Here is a 22,886-nt window from a genome sequence, read left to right as displayed (position 1 = left end):
TGTTCCTATTTCTCCACATCCTCTCCAGCACCTGTTGTTTCCTGACTTTTTAATGATCGCCATTCTAACTGGTGTGAGATGGTATCTCATTGTGGTTTTCATTTCCATTTCTCTGATGGCCAGTGATGATGAGCATGTTTTCATGTGTCTGTTGGCTGCATAAATGTCTTCTTTTGAGAAGTGTCTGTTCATATCCTTCGCCCACTTGTTGATGGGATTGTTTGATTTTTTCTTGTAAATTTGTTTGAGTTCTTTGTAGATTCTGGATATTAGCCCTTTGTCAGATGAGTAGATTGCAAAAATTTTCTCCCATTCTGTAGGTTGCCTGTTCACTCTGATGGTAGTTTCTTTTGCTATGCAGAACCTCTTTAGTTTAATTAGATCCCATTTGTCAATTTTGGCTTTTGTTGCCATTGCTTTTGGTGTTTTAGCCATGAAGTCCTTGCCCATGCCTATGTCCTGAATGGTATTGCCTAGGTTTTGTTCTAGGGTTTTTGTGGTTTTAGGTCTAACATTTAAGTCTTTAATCCATCTTGAATTAATTTTTGTATAAGGTGTAAGGAAGGGATCCAATTTCAGCTTTCTACATATGGCTAGCCAGTTTTCCCAGCACCATTTGTTAAATAGGGAATCCTTTCTGCATTTCTTGTTTTTGTCAGGTTTGTCAAAGACCAGATGGTTGTAGATGTGTCGTATTATTTCTGAGAGCTCTGTTCTGTTCCCTTGGTCTATATCTCTGTTTTGGTACCAGTACCATGCTGTTTTGGTTACTGGAGCCTTGTAGTATAGTTTGAAGTCAGGTAGCGTGATGCCTCCAGCTTTGTTCTTTTGGTTTAGGATTGACTTGGCAATGCAGGCTCTTTTTTGGTTCCATATGAACTTTAAAGTAGTTTTTTCCAATTCTGTGAAGAAAGTCATTGGTAGCTTGATGGGGATGGCATTGAATCTATAAATTACCTTGGGCAGTATGGCCATTTTCACGATATTGATTCTTCCTATCCATGAGCATGGAATATTCTTCCATTTGTTTGTGTCCTCTTTTATTTCATTGAGCAGTGGTTTGTAGTTCTCCTTGAAGAGGTCCTTCATATCCCTTGTAAGTTGGATTCCTGGGTATTTTATTCTCTTTGAAGCAATTGTGAATGGGAGTTCACTCATGATTTGGCTCTCTGTTTGTCTGTTATTGGTGTGTAAGAATGCTTGTGATTTTTGCACATTGATTTTGTATCCTGAGACTTTGCAGAAGTTGCTTATCAGCTTAAGGAGATTTTGGGCTGAGACGACGGGGTTTTCTAGATATACAGTCATGTCATCTGCAAACAGGGACAATTTGACTTCCTCTTTTCCTAATTGAAAACCCTTTATTTCTTTCTCCTGCCTGTTTGCCCTGGCCAGAACTTCCAACACTATGTTGAATAGGAGTGGTGAGAGAGGGCATCCCTGTCTTGTGCCAGTTTTCAAAGGGAATGCTTTCAGTTTTGGCCCATTCAGTATGATGTTGGCTGTGGGTTTGTCATAGATAGCTCTTATTATTTTGTGATACGTCCCATCAATACCTAATTTATTGAGAGTTTTTAGCATGAATGGCTGTTGAATTTTGTCAAAGGCCTTTTCTGCATCTATTGAGATAATCGTGTGGTTTTTGTCTTTGGTTCTGTTTATATGCTGGATTACGTTTATTTTTTTGTGTATGTTGAACCAGCCTTGCATCCCAGGGATGAAGCCCACTTGATCATGGTGGATAAGCTTTTTGATGTACTGCTGGATTCGGTTTGCCAGTGTTTTATTGAGGATTTTTGCATCAATGTTCATCAGGGATATTGGTCTAAAATTCTCTTTTTTTGTTGTGTCTCTGCCAGGCTTTGGTATCAGGACGATGCTGGCCTCATAAAATGAGTTAGGGAGGATTCCCTGTTTTTCTATTGATTGGAATAGTTTCAGAAGGAATGGTACCAGCTCCTCCTTGTACCTCTGGTAGAATTCAGCTGTGAATCCGTCTGGTCCTGAACCTTTTTTGGTTGGTTCAAGTTTTTTTGTTTACATGAAACTACTGAAAGCAAAAGTATGTCATGCTTACAGGTTACTCTATACATTTATCATTCTATTAATAAATGTCTTAAGTAATTAAGTAGTATATTAAGGCCATAAACCAAGTCATTATCTCATATCAAAGGACTATTGTTATTCAATCATCTAGAAAATGCATTTTAGGCCAAGTGCAGTGGCTCATGCCTGTAATCCCCGCACTTTGGGAGGCCAAGGTGGGCAGATCATGAAGTCAGGAGTTCGAGACCATCCTGACCAACATGGTGAAACCCCGTCTCTACTAAAAATACAAAAATTAGCCAGGCGTGGTGGTGTGTGCCTGTAATCCCAGCTACTCAGGAGGCTGAGGCAGGAGAATCACTTGAACCCGGGAGGCGGAGGGTGCAGTGAGCTGAGATTGTGCCACTGCACTCCAGCCTGGGTGACAGACTGAGACTCTGTCTCAAAAAAAAAGAAAATTCATTTTAATGTATGCCCACTTTTTTAATGGTCTTTTAGTTATTGATTCTAAAAGGCTCTTTATACATTACTTTGTCATCTGTCTGACATTATTACCCCCCAGTGGATGCCTGAAATGGCAAATAGTACTGTACCTTGTATACACTATGTTTTTTCCCATACATACATATCTATGATAAAGTTTAATTTATAAATTAGGCAATATAGATACTAATAACAATGGAACAATTATAACAATATATTTTAATAAAAGTTGTTTTTTTCTTTACTAAATTGAGAATATTTAGCTTTTATTTTTTTTTCTATTTTTTAAAAATGAGACAGGGTCTCGCTCTGTCACCCAGGCTGGAACGCAGTAGCACGATCTCAGCTCACTGCAGCCTCGACTTCTCAGGCTCAAGCAATCCTCCCACCTCAGCCCCCCAAGCCTCTTGGACTACAGGCCTGTGCCACTATGCCTGACTAATTTTTGTATTTTTTGTAGAGACGAGGTTTCACCATGTGGCCTAGGCTGGTCTCAGACTCATGAACTCAAGCTATCTACCTGCCTCGTCCTCCCTAGTGTTGGGATTACAGGCATGAGCCACCGAGCCTGGCCTACGTTTTCATTGAAAGGAAGCACTTTACAGCTTTTCTTTGGCATATCCGAATTTCCAGCCTCACTACTCCTGCAGTTTGGGGCACTTATTTAGTAAAATAAGAGTTACTTGAACACAAGCACTGTGATACCACAACAGTCGATCTGATAACTGAGATGGCTACTAAGTGACAAATGGGTGAGTAGTTTAGACTGCGTGGTTACCCTGACAAAGGGAAGATTCATGTCTCAGGGGACAGAGCAGGATGGTGCAAGATTTCATCACCCTACTTAAAATCGTCCATAATTTAAAACTTATGAATTGTTTATTTCTGAAATTTTCCATTTAATATTTTCGGACGACAGTTGGCTGTGGGTAATTGAAACCACTGAAAGTGAAACCATGTATAAAGAGGGATTACTATATGTTTGAATAAGAGCTTCTAGAGACTGCTAAATTTGCTCTGTAACTATCAGAGTGGAAGTCAGCTAATGCTGTCAAATATTTTTATAAGGCCTATGAGTATTCTGGAATTATTTTGATGCTGTTCACTTCTCCTATTTCTGTATTAAATCTAATTTTATGTACACAAAACCAGATTATGTTACAGTCAAACAGATTCCAGGAATGTTCCACAAACAATATTGTTCAGTAGTCAATAGAGGACAAATTGGAGTATAATCTTGCCAGTGACTTAAAACAAAGTGAAACAAAACATAAAAAACTAAAACATGTTACTATAGTTGCCGCCATCAACTTCCTCATCATTTTTGAAGTTGGTATTAATAGTAGCATCTTTGGAATATTTCAGCACTTTTTCAGTACTACATTTATGTATAAAGGTCTGTGCTGGCATTTAAGCCAAACTCTATCACCCTGCTTTAAAAAGTCTTAGCAGGCATACACAATTACATCTTGGAGCTTTATGGATGTGACAGCAATATTGACCTTTTCACAAGAAATGGCAGAAGCTAATTTGAGGCAAAATCAGTGCTGTTCAGAAACTTGAGCCATCATCCTTGATGACAGATAAGTATTAAAATCTCCATAGAATTATTTTCTTTCTGTGATTCAGAGTCAATAAACAATTGCTGAATGCCTAATATGTGCCAGATGCTTTTCCATACAACCTTTTCCAATCCTCACCACTCATCTATAACATAGGTATCTTCATTTCCATATTAAGAAATTGTAACTCAGAGAGGTTATATGATTTGTTCATGGTCACACTAGTAACTATTAAGTGGCAGAGATGGGACCTGAAGCCAGATTTTCCAGTTCTAAAAACCTAGCATTCTTTTGATTGTACCACAGTTGCCCTCCTCAGCAAGACTGGATGAGATAATGTGGATGCCCCAGGCAGGCTTATGTTCTGGTGCCTCTTCACCTGAATATATTTAAACTATTTGGTCAACATTTACTTAATGAGAGTAGGGAGAGACTGAGTTTCTATTTTAAATAGTGTATGCCTTGTTCCCTTATGTTTGAAATAAAAAATTCACTACCTACACTTATAACAATAATAGCTATCATTTATTGAGTGTTTACCATATGTCAGGAACTATGCTAACCACTTTACATGCGTTATCTCATTTAACCCTAGGAGGTGAGCACTGTTAACGTCATCATCGTAATCATCACCACCACCATCATCATCCCCATTTAATAGGTGAGGCCCAAAGTTTAAGTCACTTAGCCAAGATCACACAGCTAGTAAGTAGTGGAGCCAGGATTTAATCTCTGGTAGGCTCACATCTGAGCCTATGAGCTTAACCAATATGTTGTGCGTGCGTGTGTGTGTGTATGTGTGTGTGTGTGTGTGTGTTTTGCCTTCAACTACAGCAAAAAATCCAAATTGGCATTTTAAATTACTGATTTATTACTTTCTTTTTTTGTTTGTTTTGTCACTCAAAACTAAATATAATGGCAGTAACTTACAGGGATATAATTATAAAATCAGATAACTTACAGGTATATAGTTATAAAATCACATTCAGGCCAGGCATGGTGGCTCACGCCTATAATCCCAGCACTTTGGGAAACTGAGGTGGGCAGATCACCTGAGGTGGGGAGTTCGAGACCAGCCTGACCAACATGGAGAAACCCCATCTCTACTAAAAATACAAAATTAGCTGGGCATGGTGGCACATGCCTGCAATCCCAGCTACTCGGGAGGCTGAGGCAGGAGAATTGCTTGAACCCAGAAGGTGGAGGTTGTAGTGAGCCAAGATCGTGCTGTTGCACTCCAGCCTGGGCAACAAGAGTGAAACTCCTTCTCCAAAAGAAAAATAATAATAATAATAATTAATAAATAAATAAAATCACATTCAAAAGACCTTAGAATTGCTCCCCCCCCCCCTTTTTTTTTTTTTGGACAACAAACCATTTCCCACTTTTCTGTAGTTTTTATTTTGTCCTCAGTGTCCTTTTGCAATTCTCCAAACCAGGTAACTTTGGGGAAGGTATAGTAGAGGATTTAAAATTTAGATAAGGAAATGAACCCTTCATTCTTGATAAAGAGCATTGCAACATGCCGTATTTTGTTTCTCAATATCAGGTGATCGTGGAGAGTTGCCTACTTTCAGCAACTCCCAGCTTGCTAATCTCACCGTTGGTGGCACACCCTTTAACTTGCACGCGCTTGTCATGAATATAGAGTGGTTGGCACCAGTGAGGACTGGCTTGCTTTTGTTTTTAATTTTTTACTCAAAGGTCCCAGCCTCCTTAGGTGAAAGAAGTGGCCAATTTTCATTTCACCAATTACTTTAGGAAGTACTGGCAGAAACCCAAGGTATGCAGCACCATATTTATGTTTTATTCCAGGGATTTTTAAACATCCCTTTTAAATTGGCACCCCAGGCAGTTCGCTGGCTGACCCATTGCTTAATTCTCCTCTCTCTTGGGAAGCCTACGGAGGAATTGATGAATCTAATTAGGTATGCAGAACTAGAGAGTTGATGAAGAAGAAGGATATAGTTTGGATACATGTATATTGATTCAAATATTAAAGGACAATTTTCTATGAGTTTCAGCTGACCCTGGAGGGCATACAGATTCCAGAACAAAACCCATCGAGGGGATTTACCTCCCCTGCCATTTGTAAACAGGCAAAACCTGATTATAATGAATATCAGAGGGCAGCTGGAGCCTGCAGGTTGAATACTGATGTTAAGGGCTGTGTAATTACAGTGCAATTTTATTACCAGGCATTTCATATGTATAATTATAATGAGGTTTAGATAATTTAGAAAAACGGCTGATCATAAGCAATGTCAGGCCATCTACAATCTGAGCTTCACCTTTGTGTTAATTGAAGCAAAATCTTCAAGTAGAACTGGAAATGAAGGGTCACACCCAATGAAAGGTCTCTCCCACCCTGGCTTCTTGTCTGTCCACTCATTGTACTTCTGAGGAAAACTCAAAATTTCACTGCCTGGTACTTCTGTGTTCAAAGATCACTCTTCTTCCCTTCTCCATTCTTTGTGGGTACAAGTCTGCCTTAGGTCTTCTTTTTTCTCAAATTTCTTATTGTCTTAGAATACACGAAACATAAAATGTACCATCTTAACTTTTTAAATGTGTAGTTCAGTGGTATTAAACACATCATAATGTTGAACAACCATCACCACCGTCCATCTCCATAACCCTTTTCATCTTGTACAACTGAAACTCTAGCCATTAAACAATGACTCCCAATTCTTGCCTTCCCTCAGTCCCTGGCAATCACTGTTCTGTTTTCTGTCTCTATGATTTTGACTGTTCTAAGTACCTCCTATAGGTAGAATCATACAGTATTTGTCTTTTTGTGACTGGCTTATTTCACTTAGCATAATGTCCTCAAGTTTCACCCATGCTGTAGCATATTGTAGAGTTTCCTTCTTTGTTAAGGCTGAATAATGTTTCATTGTATGTATATACCACATTTTGCTTATCCATTCATCTGTTGATGGACACTTGAGTTGCTTCCTGTTTTAGCTATTATGAATAATGCTGCTATGAAAATAAGTGTACAAATATCTCTTCAAGACAGTGTTTTCAAGTCATTTGGGTGTATACCCATGAGCAAAATTGAAGGATCATATAATTCTATTTTTTATTTTTTTAGGAACTGCCGTACTGTTTCCTACAGTGGTTGGACCGTTTTACATTCCCACCAACTGTATACAAGGGTTCAATTTTCTCTACATCCTCACCAATACTCTTTATTTTCTGTTTATTTATAGTAGCCATCCTATGCTTTGGGTCTTAATAAGATGTCTCTGACTAGGATTGAGATTTTCAAATCAAGTGTAGAAAGTGGAGGCAGTTCTGTGTCTTTATACCTGAAAAAACAAACCCTCCTTCAAATGCTGAAGAAAAATACAGTGATGACATTTTAGAATTTCAAATGAGAACGAATAGTCTAAAAACACAACAGAATATTTGAAATGGAAACTGCCCCAGAAAACTTGAATAATTAGAGCTATAATGTATTTTGAGCCCCTACTATGTGACAGACACTAGGAAAAGTACTTCCCACATATATTATCTCATTTAATCCTTTCAATAACTCTTTTAAGAAATGGGTCCTAGAGTCCCCATCTCTGCAGATGAGGAAACTAAGGTGTATACAGGTTTAAACTACTTGCCCAAGGTCACATAGCAATTAAATGGCAGAGCTGGAATTCAAATCCAGGAATGACTAACTCTAGAGGCTTTTCACTTAACCACCAAGAAGACCTGCCATTTCCTTAGATGTTTACAGGCTCTAAAATAATTTCTTTGTGGAAGGAATTCAAAGGCAAGAAAGTCAAATCAATATTTCCATCTGTATATAACCTGCATGATTTTTGACATATCCAAGAATAACATAAATTACAGGAAGGGCATTTGGGCATTCTATCTCTCATTCCCTGGGGGTGGGGGTGGCAGCCTTCCCTACTTCAGGTTCATCCCATAAGCCTATCCAGAGTCCATTCTTGGCCAACCAAGTTGATCTCTGGAAAGTGACTTGGCATGGCTCTTCCTACATTAATTTCATCAAAGCAATAATAATCATGAAATCATGGGCTGGATATTAGATTTTTTTTTTTTTTTGAGACGGAGTCTTGCTCTGTCGCCCAGGCAATCCGAGTTCACTGCAACCTCTGCCTCCTGGGATCAAGCAATTCTCCTGCCTCAGCCTCCTGAGTAGGTGGGACTACAGAAACATGTGACCACACCTGGCTAATTTTTTTTGTTTTTTGTTTTGTTTTGTTTTTTTCAGTAGAGACAGGGTTTCACCGTGTTGGCGAGGCTGGCCTTGACCTCCTGATCTCAGATGATCCACTCACCTGGGCCTCCCAAACTGCTGGGATTACAGGCATGAGCCACCACACCCAGCCTAGATGTTTTTTTAAAAAAATACACATCAAAATAAATAATGTTCATCTACAAGTACCTAAAATCATCTCATGCACCACCAGGGGTATATATACAGCATACAGAATAGCACGGATCTGGATGATCTCTAAGTGACTTTCTAACCTTGACATGCAATGAAACACCTAACCTCTAAAAATAGCTCAAAAAGGTTAAGACTGGTTTAGGCAGGATGGTAATTTGCCAATCCTTTCTCACTTTCTCCTCCTGCAGTCTCCAGTCTTTGTTTAACTGTCCTCCATTTTTGAGAGATTTTTCACAGCTTTTCAGAAGAAACTGGGCACTTCCAAGAGAGCAACCTGCTTTTATTTCTGCAGCTGCTGATCTTCACCATCCAACTTAGGTGTTACATCCTTAGAAATGAGGCTCTCTCTGACCTTTTCCTGACCACCTAATCTAAGGTAATCCCCCATAAAGTTACCCTGTTTTACTTTTCTTATAGCACTCAGTTATCACTGTTTGAAATCATTTTATCTGTTTGTTGACTTGCATGCTGCTAGTCTCCCCACTAAACAAGCTCCAGGAGGTTCATGGCATCTAGCATAATGCCTGGCATGTACTAAGCACTCAAAGAGTATTTGCCAAATGAATGTACATGATGAATTAGGGATTCTAAAATTGGGATAGGGCTTTGGAGCTGATGAAATAGAGGCAACACAAGGAAAGCTGAACTTGGGTGATGTAATTTATCCAACTAAGGTAAAGTGGAAACTGATATGGTAAAGTACAGCACTGTCTGAGGTTCTTACATCACTCATTCTTTCTTGAGCACATACTACATTCAGGGCATTGTGCTAAGCTGTCAGTGGTGGGCTGCTAGAGAGCTCTGGGACCTATGCCATCGGCAACCCCTAGTTTGATTCATTTATCTCATGTTTATTGAGTGACTACTACGTGTGAGGCAACATTCTATGCTGGATATCACAGTAATCAGGACAAAGTTCCTGCCCTGTAGTGAGGAATGTATGTGTCAAATCATAATCAGACACATAACTACGTGGTATTTTTTCCCAGATGGCATTTCCTAGTGATCGTTTGACTTTCCAGCAAATCCAGATCTTTGCTCCCAAGGTGGTCTTGGAATCATTTCTCCACCACCCTCCCCCTGCCCACTGATACTTTTATATTGGTACCAGCTACCATGTATTTGGTATGCACAGTGTTAGGCACTGTGCCAAGGGCTTTACATTCATTATGTGATTGAATCTTCCCAATAACCCCATGAAGAAGATACTATTATTACCCTCATTTTACAAGGCTGAAATTAAATGATTTGTCTAATATCATGTACTTGTTATGTGGTAGAATGGATTCAAAGCTGGGCCAAGTGTCCCCTAGAGTTGTGCAATGTAGTCACCATCCAGAGTCAGTGCCCTTAACCATTAGTGTGCAATGGTGCCTCTTATATATTACATATGCCCTCCCTTCACTTAGGCAATCTGATTCTGCAGACTCTGGCAACCCAGACACTCTCAGGTTATAAGGTTTGCTCAAGGAGCTGGCAATGAAGCAGGCAGAAATGTGCCAAGGTCTGACTCTGTGTGGTCCAGAACATGAGGCATCAGCAACTATATGTTATGAAGCAGTTCTTACAGTTCATTACACCCTAGGAATAACACTGTCCTCAGTAAAGATCGAATTATTGAAGATGTAATTCATAATGGAAACTATATATCTGGACTTCTTTCATTTGAAAGCAATTAAACACAAGAAAATTAAAGAAAAGCTAAGGAAAACAACTAGTGCATTTGTAGAGAAAATATTAAAAACATATCTCAATACAGGCAACCTAGATTAAGATAATAAATATATTTGTGCTATCAATTTTATCATAATATATCCTTTAGGTTCAATATGGAACTAAAGCTATCAAATATGGTTTCTTTTTCACACTGATTTCTGTAATTTCCTAAAATATACTCATTTGTGCCTTTTCAAAGCAATTTTTCTTACCTTATTTAATTTTTGTGTCATAAGAATATTGTAAGGTAGAGGGAAGGTCTTATCTTTGTTTTTAAAAAGTATAAATTTAAGGTACAAAGTGAGCAAGTAAGTAACCAACAACACCAAATTAGAATTGCAGCCATGAAATTTGGTCCACACAACCAGGGTGCAAAAATGTCACATTTCTTTTTTTTTTTTTTTTTGGCAATGATTTATTGAATATGGCACCAAAAGCACAAACAACAAAAGAAAAAAGAGGTAAGCTGGACATTATGAAAATTCAAAATTTTTGTATATCAAAGAATACCAACAGAGTGATAAGGCAATCCATGAAATAAAAAGAAACATTTTTAAATATTATATCTGATAAGGAATTGATATCCATAATATATATAAGGAACTCCTACCACACAACAACAAAAGCAAACAACCTGATTTTATTTTATTTTTATTTTATTATGTTTTAACTTCTGGGGTACATGTGCAGAACGTGCAGGTTTGTTACATAGGTAGATACGTGCCACGGTGGTTTGCTGCACCCATAAACCCGTCACCTACATTAGGTATTTCTCCTAATGCTATCCCTCCCCGAGACCCCCACCCCCCGACAGGCCCCAGTGTGTGATAAGCCCTGCACCCCCATGTCCATGTGTTCTCATTGTTCAACTCCCACTTATGAGTGAGAACATGTAGTGCTTCCTTTTCTGTTCTTGTGTTAGTTTGCTGAGAATGATGATTTCCAGCTTCATCCATGTCCCTGCAAAGGACATGAACTCATCTTTTTTATGGCTGCATAGTATTCCATGGTGTATATGTGCCACATTTTCTTTATCCAGTCTATCATTGATGGGCATTTGGGTTGGTTCCAAGTCTTTGTTATTGTGAACAGTGCTGCAATAAACATACGTGTGCATGTGTCTTTATGGATTTATAATGCTTTGGGTATATACCCAGTAATGGGGTTGCTGGGTCACATGGTATTTCTAGTTCTAGATCCTTGAGGAATCGCCACACTGTCTTCCACAATGGTTGAACTAATTTACACTCCCACCAACAGCGTAAAAGCGTTCCTATTTCTCCACATCCTCTCCAGCAGCTGTTGTTTCCTGACTTTTTTTTTTTTATTATACTTTAAGTTTTAGGGTACATGTGCACAATGTGCAGGTTTGTTACATATGTGTCTATGTGCCATGTTGGTGTGCTGCACCCATTAACTCGTCATTTAGCATTAGGTATATCTCCTAAGGCTGTCCCTCCCCCCTCCCCCCATCCCACAACAGTCCCCAGAGTATGATGTTCCCCTTCCTGTGTCCATGTGTTCTCACTGTTCAATTCCCACCTATGAGTGAGAACATGCGGTGTTTGGGTTTTTGTCCTTGCGATAGTTTGCTGAGAATGATGTTTTCCAGTTTCATCCATGTCCCTACAAAGGACATGAACTCATCATTTTTTATGGCTGCATAGTATTCCATGGTGTATACGTGCCACATTTTCTTAATCCAGTCTATCGTTGTTGGACATTTGGGTTGATTCCAAGTCTTTGCTATTCACAATAGCAAAGACTTGTTTCCTGACTTTTTAATGATCGCCATTCTAACTGGCAAAAAATGTCACATTTCTTTATATCCCTACAACAAAATTCAATCTGCTCTGAGCCTTTCACCTTTCCAGCTGGCTAAAAATTCAATCTCCCTCATGGTTTTTACCTCCTTCTGTCAAGGTTGTATGAAGACCCTAGCAAATGATACCCAGAACACAACTTTCAGTGTAGGTCCTATGCCCTTTTGTGCATACCCAACATTGTTGGTATGTTTGTCAGGCAAATCCCCTTAAAGTTAGATGGAGTAGCTGCTTCTGTGCCACTCTTGCACATTGGTGGTGACAGCGGGGTGTTTTGGCTGAGGTTGGCATCCTCATGGACTAGTATTCAGACTTTCTTAAGTGTACCATGTCTCCGTTCTCTCTTGAGATCTTTTATCTTCTTTAGTACACTAAAAGGCAGCAAAAGTAGTCCTCGATGCTCATGGAATCTACCATTACTCCTATCTCCTCTCGTCCCGGAGAAGCTCAACTTCTATGTCAGACAGCTTCTCCCACCTCTACTCAAAAGCATTCACCTGTTAACCCTCTGGGACAAGTCAGCATACTTTTCCTCAATGAACCTAGGCTTCTGAAATCAAAAGCTCTGGATTCAGGTGATCTTCCTGAACTTCTGATTTTGACCTTGCAAGCAAAAGCACCTAAGAAAGGGGAACAGAAAGGCTTGTCTATGTTTTGATTTGTAGGAGGGAAAAAGATCTACAACAACAAGGACAAATCATTTAAAAATAATATTTGAATACATAATCCTTCCCCAAGCCCTGCTACACTTCTTAACAGGAGTTTTTAATTTGAGGCATGGTACTAGTAAGCAGCAGTAATCATGAATCTACATTTTTGCAGTTGATTTCAATATTGTATGCATTTATTGAACACACACAATGCTACTACTACTGTACTATGTATTGTATGGCATATTTAAGAAGAAAAAGATATATTCTTTTGTCTTTGAGATGTAAAGAAATGAATCCACAACATGCTCTTTGACAGTTTGTTGCTGGTAACTTTCAGATACCACTACCTAAGGGGCTAAAATTTTCTTTTCTTTAGAATATGAAAAAAATTATTTCATAGATATAATTATTTTATTTAGAGAGTGCCCTTTATGGAGAGTATTTTCCTTTTTTATTTTCTACTTCTTGTAGTCACTCAAGAAACATTATGTGGTAGTCATGGGGCCAAGGACATAAAGATTCATAACATTGTCGTTGTCCTCAAGGAAGGGAGACGAGGTGGCAGAAGGGGATAGATCTATAATATCAGAGTGGCCTGATAAAGGAGGCAATATTTAATTTAGGACTTAAAGGATGAATTGAAGTTTATTAATAAAGAAGTGGAGAGGAACATTCCAAGAAGAGGAAACAGCATGGGCAAAGAAGGGAATAAAATAAATTTCCTAAAATAAAAATAGAGAAGTGAAAATACATAGCATACTCAAGGAACTGCCAATAATCTGACCAGAGTACAAAGTCTTGGGGGGAGGAAAATGGTGAAAGACAAGGCTAGAGAACTAGTCTGGAGTGTGATTGTAAATGTTCCTATATGCAATGCTAGAGAGTTTGGGTTTCTCCTTATAGACCATGAGAAATTAACCAAAGGTTTTAAGCAGGAAAGTGATAAGATCAGAACAATGTTTTCTGAATATTCCTTCTGACGGAGATGCCAAAAATAGACTGAATATAGAGAGAGTACCCACATGGCTCTCAGTAGAAGCTGATGAAATAAGGCGATAGAAGTGGAATGGATTTAAGGTAGTATTGATGGACTTAGCATGAGAATGAGAGATAAGTAAGAGTTAAAGATGACTCCCAGGCCTGGGTAATCAGGTAGATAGAGAGGCCATTAACCAAAATAGGGAATACCTAAGAAGGCCAAGGTTGTGTATAATAAGTTTTTGTCTCAGATAAGTTGAATTTCAGGTGTCTTTGGGATATCCATGTGAAACTATCTAGTAAGCCAATTGAAAACTCAGCCTGCAGCTTGGTTAGAGAAGTCAGGGTTGGAGTTAAGATATTTGGGATTCATCAGCATACAGATGTTGAGTAAATTGATGGCAATAAATGCAGAGCAAAAGGAAAAGTCTGAGGATAGAGGCCTGAAGGACAGGTAGCTGGAGTAAGAGAAGACCCTAAAAGAGAGTTTGGGGTTCTCTTTATAGACCATGAGAAAGAAAGCAACAATCAGATGAGGGCTATTAGAGAAACATAGGAGAAGAGAGGTCCTCAAACGAAGGGGTGGTCTTTAGTAAACACAGAGTAGAGGTCTGATAGGACAAGGACTAGAAGGGCCATTATGAATTGGGCAATTTAGACATCACTGGTGACTTTTGTTGGAGCAGTAGTAGGGGCATAAGTCAAATTGCTGTGGTTTGAGGGCTAAAGAGATGAGGAGGGTGGAAACAGTATATGAGAGTTATTCTTTCAAGTAGGCTGGAAGTAAACAGAAAGTAAGAAATAAGTTGGCAACACCGTAGGCAAAGGCAATATGGAAGAATGTCTATGGAGAGTGAGAGTGAAAAAATGAGAGAGAAAAGGGTTAATGCATGGAGTCAAATCTCAGACAAGTTAGTGGAAGATGGGTTTTAGTCCAATACTTCTCAAACTACCTGTGGTGAAAGATCAGGTTTTCAAATTTTCAAGCTGTTGCAGATTGGTACTTCTGTGAAACATAATAAAAATGAGTTACTAGAAAAAATGCACTACAGAAACAAAGACATTCAAAATATAAACTCCAATTTTTCATTATTAGAGCCAATGAACATAAAATTAATTTATCAAATTGCTATGGAAGTTTCTAAATTCTTACTCTCAATTTCAGTGCTTATGCTGTTGTAGATCAGTATCAAACAGTTTGAGGATTGGAAGGGGTCCATGACCACACCTTGAGTAACACTATTCTAGATCATAGGTAGAGAGAGCAGGAAAGGGGGTAAGAAAGAACACCCCTTCTTCCAAGAGAGGAGGGAAGCAGGAAAAGGATGAAAAACAGAGAAAACTTTGGAATGAAATGAAGAAGGGTTGAATGGATTCTCACCTGAAAGTCGTTTTTTTTTTTTTTGTCGTGAAGTAGGAAGCTTCATTTTCTGAAATGATTAAAAGATGAAGAGGTTGGAGTGGGAGGATTGAAGTGTAGTAATGGGTTGAAACAGCTGCTGTGGGAAATCAGAAAGGGAACTGAATAAAGATGAATTAAAGATTTGTAGAACAATAGAGAAGGCTCAGTTGAGGCAGAAAATCATAATTTTTTTATGGAGCCAATCAGCTCAATTTTGTGATTTATTTTTTCTAACAGTTTTACATCCTCAGAGCAGGAGTGGAGAAAACATATGGTACAATACTGGTACTATGGTGGACTAGATATACAAACTATCCCACGGAAAACACTTAAAAATGCTTAAAAGCACTTAAAAACATGAAATTCATTTATGTTTCATATACACTTTAAACACATAGCCTGAAGGTAATTTTATACAATATTTTAAATAATTTTGTGCATGAAACAAAGTTTGTATACATTGAAGAAAGCAAAGGTGTTATTATTTCAGCAACCCAGGTAGACAATCTGTGGTTGTTTGGCATCACGATCATTCCTGACTCTGAATTTATATGCTACTGATAAGCAATCATTTTCTTACACTTATTCTCACATAAGTATTAACGGTTTAAAAAAATGACATACGATTAATATAGTGAAAAAATGATGTGTTCAGTGTAATGAAGCAGCACAGTGGCATCACCAGAATACCAGGATCAGCTGTTAAGCAACAAACAATGGCAAGCTTTCAGTCTCCACCTACAATGCTGTGTTTTGATTAAAAGGTTACTGTACATTGTATTTCATTTTTTTCAACGTGAGAAGACACAGAAACAGTTGAAGGACCAGGAAGTTGGTCCTATAAAGATGAGAAGGCATTCTGCTGGATGGCTTTAAAAAAATATTTCCTCCAAAGTCATCTGCCTGATTAACAATGGATTTTTTCTAAAACAAACAATCCCATCAAAAAGTGGGCGAAGGATATGAACAGACACTTCTCAAAAGAAGACATTTATGCAGCCAAGAAACATATGAAAAAAAAGCTCATCATCACTGACCATTAGAGAAATGCAAATCAAAACCGCAGTGAGATACCATTTCATGCCACTTAGAATGGCGATCAGTAAAAAGTCAGGAAACAACAGATGCTGGAGAGGATGTGGAGAAATAGGAATGCTTTTACACTGTCGGTGGGAGTGCAAATTAGTTCAGCCACTGTGGAAGACAGTGTGGCGATTCCTCAAGGATCTAGAACCAGGAATACCATTTGACTGAGCAATCCCATTACTGGGTATATACCCAAGGGATTATAAATCATTCTATTATAAAGACACATGCACCTGTATGTTTATTGCAGCACTATTCACAATAGCAAAGACTTGGAACCAACCCAAATGCCCATCAACGATAGACTGAATAAAGAAAATGTGGCACATACACACCACAGAATACTATGCAGCCATAAAAAAGGATGAGTTCATGTCCTTTGCAGGGACATGGATGAAGCTGGAAACCATCTTTCTTAGCAAACTAACACAGGAGCAGAAAACCAAACACCACATGTTCTCACTCATAAGTGGGAGTTGAACAATGAGAACTCATGGACACAGGGAGGGGAACATCACACACTGGGGCCTGTCAGGGGGTGGGGGCCTGGGGGAAGGATAGCATTAGGAGAAATACCTAATGTAGATGATGGGTTTATGGGTGCAGCAAACCACCATGGCACGTCTATACCTATGTTACAAACCTGCATGTTCTGCACATTCTGCACATGTATCCTAGAACTTAAAGTATATATATAAAAAAAAAGAGTCAAGCACCTAAAAAAAAAAAAAGAAAAAAGGAAATAGATGTTTGTTTTACTGAGCCATTATGTCTTTGGGTCTACTTGTTAGAACACTTCATTTAGCTGATACAGGCATTTTAGTTAGATGCATTCTTTTATTTAATCTTTACAACCATTTTACAAAATATGTACTGATATGCAATTTAAGAGATAAGGAAAATGAAGTTAAATTACTTGCTTGAAGTTGTGCAGTAAATGAATGGGTGATACGCTAAAGGCCTAAGAAGATGTTTGCTACAGCCCCAGCCAAGCTATGCTCAAAGTAATCACTAGGCCTTGTTGTTGATCTGGGGAACAAAAGTTTGCTGAAGCAGTAAAAATATCATGACATCAAAATTTTCACTGGAAACCCAAGGCTAGTTTATAAAATTAACACCCTTCCTCTTTACCTTTTAACTATTTCTCTCACTCCATAACTCTATAAACAGCATTTTGTTGCCTGTCTTCTCTCTGTGTTCATCATTTCCATCCAGATCAGTTCTCATTCTTTTCTGGCAGGCCCTATTATATTGATCTCCTTATTTATGAGACTAGAAGAGAATAATAATCGATGCTTTGAGGTCTCAGTATTTGCTCTTTTCAGGATAGAAGTGTTTCTGTTCAAGAATTGCTTGTAAGTATATTTCACTGAACACCGTAGTGATGACTATCAAATAAATAATACTAATAATGATAATAATAACAACTACTTAAAATAATATTTCTAGGAACTATTGCTAGTTAAATAAAAACCCTCCTTTGACATAGTGCTCCTCTACAGCTACCATCTCATTTCTTTGTTCCTCTTCAGAGTCAAGTATTTCAACAGAGTTGTCTACATATACTATCTACAGCTCCCCACCACCCCATTCACTTTTCAATGCACTCCAGTCTGACTTCTGGCCCTGCCACTCCAATGAAACTACTCATGTTATTGCAACATGCAACATGCATGTTGCTAAATATAATAGACACTTCTCTATTCTCATTTTATTTGAAGTCCCTTCAGTATTTAACATAATTAACCATTCTTCCTTCTTAAAAGATTTTCTTCTTTGGATATTGTGACACAACACTCTGCTGGCTTTCCCACTACGTCAGTTGCTACTCTTGTTTAGTCTCATTGGCCAGTTCATCCCAATCTCAGGACTCAATCCTGGTTTTCACTTTTTTCTTTATATTCCTTCTTTATGTTCTGTTGTCCAGACCATGGCTTCTAATACTATCTGTATGCTAACTCCCAAATTTATTTATCAAGTCAAGACCTTTCATTTGAGCTCATGACATGCATATCTGCCTACCTATTTCATATCTCTATTTGCATATTTAGTGGACACCTTAAACTTATATTGTCAAGAAGTCTTGATATCCCGTGGACCTGCTCCTGTCCTTATCTTTTCCATGTCAATATGTCATCACCACTTATTTGTTTACCCAAACCAGAAATCTAGTCATAATCATAAATTCTTTCCTTTTCCTGACCTCAACAAAATATGTATCAGTAAGTCTTCTTGACTCTACCTCCAAAATTTACATGGAAATTCTCCCTTCTTTTTATCTTAACCGCCACCACTTAGGTCCAGGCCTATCCTGAATTACTGAAGTCTCCTGACTGATCTCCTTATCTCTGCTCTGTTCTCCTGCATTACATTCTCCAAATACCAGCAAAACTGATCTCACTAAACTGTCCAGTGTCTTTCCATTTCTCTTTGAATAAAAGCCAAATTATTTATCATGGCTACGAATGATCCACTCCTGTACCTCAATAAGGAGACAGAAGACTTGAACAATGCTATACACCAACTAGAATTAACATATACCTATACAGCATTCCACCCAATAACAGCAGAATACATAATCTTCTCAAGTGCACATGAAACATTCTTCAGGATAGATCATAAGCTAGGTCATAAAAGAAGCCTCAAAAAACTTAAAAGGATTGAAATCACACCAAATATATTATCTACCACTGTGGAATGAAGCTGGAAATAAAAAACAGAAGGAAATTTAGGAAATTCACAAATATGTGGAAATGGAACAACACACTCCTAAATAACCAATAGGCCAAACCACAAGGGAAATTAGAAAATACTTTGGGACAAATGTAAACAAAACCAACAAATATCAAAACTTATAGGCCAGGCACAGTGGCTCACACCTGTAATCCCAGCACTTTAGGAGACCGAGGTGGGTGGATCACTGGAGGTCAGGAGTTTGAGATCAGCCTGGCTAACATGGTGAAACCCCGTCTCTACTAAAAATACAAAAAAATTAGCCAGGCGTGGTGATGCACACCTGGAATTCCAGCTACTCAGGAGGCTGAGGCAGGAGAATCTCTTGAACCCAGGAGGTGGAGGTTGCAGTGAGCTGAGATCGCACCAGTGCACTCCAGCCTGGGAGACACAGCAAGACTCCATCTCAAACAAACAAACAAAAAACAAAACCAAAAAAAAGAAGAAAAGAAAAGAAAAAGAAACTTACGGGACGCAGCTAAAGAAGTGCTTAGAGGGAAAATGATAGCCATAATACCTATATTTAAAAAGAAGAAATAATTCAATTCAATAACCTAACCTGCCATCTTGGAAGCCAGATGAGCAAACAGAAGCAAACAGAAGGAAAGAAATAAAGATTAAAACAGAGATAAATGAAATACAGAATAGAAAAACAATAGAGAAAAGTAATCAAACCAAAAGTTGGTTCTTTAAAAAGAACAGTAAAATTGACAAGTCTTTAGTTAGACAAAAAGAGAAAAGACTGAAATTACTAAAATCAGAAATGAGAGGATATTACTACAGACCTTACAGAAATACAGGGAATTATAATAGAATACTATGAGCATTTGTATGACAACAAATTAGATAAACCAGATGAAATGAACCAATTCCTAGAAACATACAAACTATCAAAAGTGACTCAAAAAGAAACAGAAAAATTTAACACACCTATAACAAATAACTAGATTGAGTCAGTAATAATAAAAACTCCCTGTGAGGGAGAGGGGAGTGGGGATGGTTAATGGCTATAAAAATATAGATGGAATGAATAAGATCTGGTATTTGATAGCACAACAGTCAACAATAATTTATTGTACATTTAAAAATAACTAAGAGTATAATTGGAATGTTTGTAATGCAAAAAAATGACAAATGCTTCAGGTGATGCATATCCCATTTTCCTGATGAGATTATTGTACATCGTAAGCTAGTATCAAAATATCTCATGTACTCCATAAATATATACACTATGAACACATAAAAAATTCAAACTAAAAAATAAATAAATTTTAAAACTCCCAACAAAGAAAAGCCCAAGACCAGATAGCCTCACTGTTAAATTCTACCACACATTTAAAGAAGAATCAACACCAAATCCTTCTCAAGCTCTTCCAAAAAATAGAAGAAGGAAACTTCCCAAATCATTTACGAGACCAGTATTTTCCTGATGCCAAAACTAGACAAAAACATCACAAGAAAAGAAAACTCAGACCACTGAATGTAGATGTACTATGAATACAGATGTAAAAATCCTCAAAAATACTAGTAAATGGATCCAGCAACATATAAAAAATAATTATATACCATGACAAAGTGGGATTCATCTCAGGACTGGAAGATTTGTTTACTATCCCAAAATTAATATAAAGTATTAATTTTATGGTATATTAAAGTAATAAGCCACATCAACAACATAAAGAACAAAAACCACATTATCCTGTCAATAGACACAGTAAAAGCATTTGACAAAAAATCCAACCTGTCATGATAAATTAAAAAAGAAAACGCTTAACAAACTACCAGTAGAAGGGACCTTCCTCAACCTAAGGGAAGCTATTAAAAACTCACAGCTAACATCATACTTAATGCTAGAAGACAGAAAGCTTTCCCCATTATATCTGGAATAAGATAGGGATGTCTGCTCTCATCAATTCTATTCAACATTGTACTAGAAGTTTTAGGCAAAGCAATTAGACAAGAGAAAAAAAATACATCCAGATTGGAAAGAAAGAAGTAAAACTATCAGATGACACAATCTTGTGTACACAAAATCTTAAGAAATCCAACAAAAAACTATTAGTAGTAAGAAATGAATTCAGCTGGGTTGCAAGATACAAGATCTAAATTATACAATGAGGCCAGGTGTGGTGGCTCACGCCTGTAATCCCAGCACTTTGGGAGGCCAAGGTGGGCAGATCGCTTGAGGTCAGGAGTTCGAGACCAGCCTGGCCAATATGGTGAAACCCCGACTCTACTAAAAATACATAAATTAGCTGGGCATTGTGGCGTGCACCTGTAGTCCCAGCTACTTGGGAGGTTGAGGCAGGAGAATTGCTTGAACCTCGGAGGCGGAGGTTGCAGTGAGCCGAGATCATGCCACTGCACTCCAGCCTGGAGCGAGACTCCATCTCAAAAAAAAAAAAAAAATACAATGAACAATCCAAAACTGAAATTAACAAAATTATTCCATCTTCAATAGCATCAAAAAGAATAAAATAGGAATAAATTTAACAAAAAAGTTTAAAATTGTAATCCCAATTTTGACTCTGAAGATGGGATTCTAAAATGGTACAGTCAATTTGGAAAACAGTGTGTAGTTTCTGAAAAGGTTAAGTACAGAGTTACAATATAACACAATAACTCCACCACTAGGTAAATGAGAGAAATGAAATGAAATGAGAGAAATGAAAACACACATCTACACACAAACTTGTAAACCAATTTTCTTTGCAGCATTATTCATAACAACCAAAACGTGCAAACACCCAAATGTCAATCGATGAACGGATAAACAAAATGTGGTATATCCATATAACAGTATGTTATTTGGCCATAAAAAGGAATGAAGTACTGGTAGATGCTACAACATGGAGGAACCTTGAAAACATTATGTGAACTGAAATAAAGCAGACGCAAAAAGGCAAATATTCTATTATTCCATGTATATGAAATACTCAGAATAGGCAAATCCATAGAGACAGAAAGGAGATTAGAGGTTGTCCAGGGCTGAAGAGGAATAGGAAGGAATGGCGAGTAACTGCTAATGGTATGGGGTATCTTTTTTGGGGTGATGAAAGTGTCCAAAATTGATTATGTTGAAGGTTGCATAACTACATGAATATTATAAAAATCATCAAATTGTAAAATTTAAATGGGTGGACGGTATCCTTTGTGAATTATATCTCAATAAAAAGAAGAAAGAAAGAACAAACCAAGAGAATTTTGGAGGAAACACAGAGCAGAGTGTGGCATGGGAAATTTCAAGCCCCTTAGAAAAGCCATATGCTACCATGAAGTATCTGCAATAGAAATAGCAGCTTGAGGTTTTAGAAGACCGTCAAGTGGCATGAAGGAAATCTAGAATCCCTTGTGGAATCTTGTGGAGGATGCAGAAGGCAGCTGAGGATTAAGCAGCAGCCTACTTACCAGGCAGTGGCTGTGGCATAAGGTGAACAGCCCCAAAGAAAAGGCTGTAGGGTGGATAGCCAATGTCAGGGGCCAGATGGAGGATCTGGCTGAAGTTTGGAGGGTTAGCTGCACTATTAGGAGCTAGGATAGGAATCCTGAATAGTAAGTAATGAGAGACGACTGAGCTTCCTGACACAATCATTGTGTATTACTCATGGTGAGAGAATAAGCCATAAATTGTGAACATTTAAGCAGTGAATAGAGTGAGGCAAAATGAGCTACACTTCAACTGGGATCCAGCAGAGGTTATGGGGATCAGATTTCTGCTCCTCGGTGCCATGAGTGAGTTTGTACTTTAAATTGATTATTTGTACAAAAGAGACTTATTTCAGAACAGACTTTTATATTTTAATCGACAATGTTTATCCTCACCCTGCCCAAACTGTACCTCCAGCCAACCGGAATAGGTGCACCAGAACACAATGAGATTAGTTAAACAGCTATATTTTTATAATTAACTTTGGAGGTGAGGCCAATTGGGTTTCATTACGTACATTTTCAAACCCCAATATATGTACAGAAGCTAGTAGATGAATT

At 38.0% G+C, this 22,886-nt stretch overlaps 1 protein-coding gene across 1 annotated transcript in view; it reads left to right on the top strand.

The window, feature by feature from the left end:
* Nucleotides 1-8,846, top strand: part of GNG5B (G protein subunit gamma 5B) — a 104,021-nt gene extending 95,175 nt beyond the window's left edge. The window contains exon 3 of the transcript XR_010119681.1: nt 8,801-8,846. The gene's annotated coding sequence lies outside the window, so the exon portion shown is untranslated. The remainder of the gene's footprint in view (nt 1-8,800) is intronic.
* The last annotated feature ends 14,040 nt before the right edge of the window (nt 8,847-22,886 follow it).

The sequence above is a fragment of the Symphalangus syndactylus genome, chromosome X, assembly GCF_028878055.3.
Source record: "Symphalangus syndactylus isolate Jambi chromosome X, NHGRI_mSymSyn1-v2.1_pri, whole genome shotgun sequence".
Classification (NCBI taxonomy): domain Eukaryota; kingdom Metazoa; phylum Chordata; class Mammalia; order Primates; family Hylobatidae; genus Symphalangus; species Symphalangus syndactylus.
The sequence above is the reverse complement of the archived record's forward strand: the minus strand, read 5'-3'. Positions and strand labels throughout refer to the sequence as shown.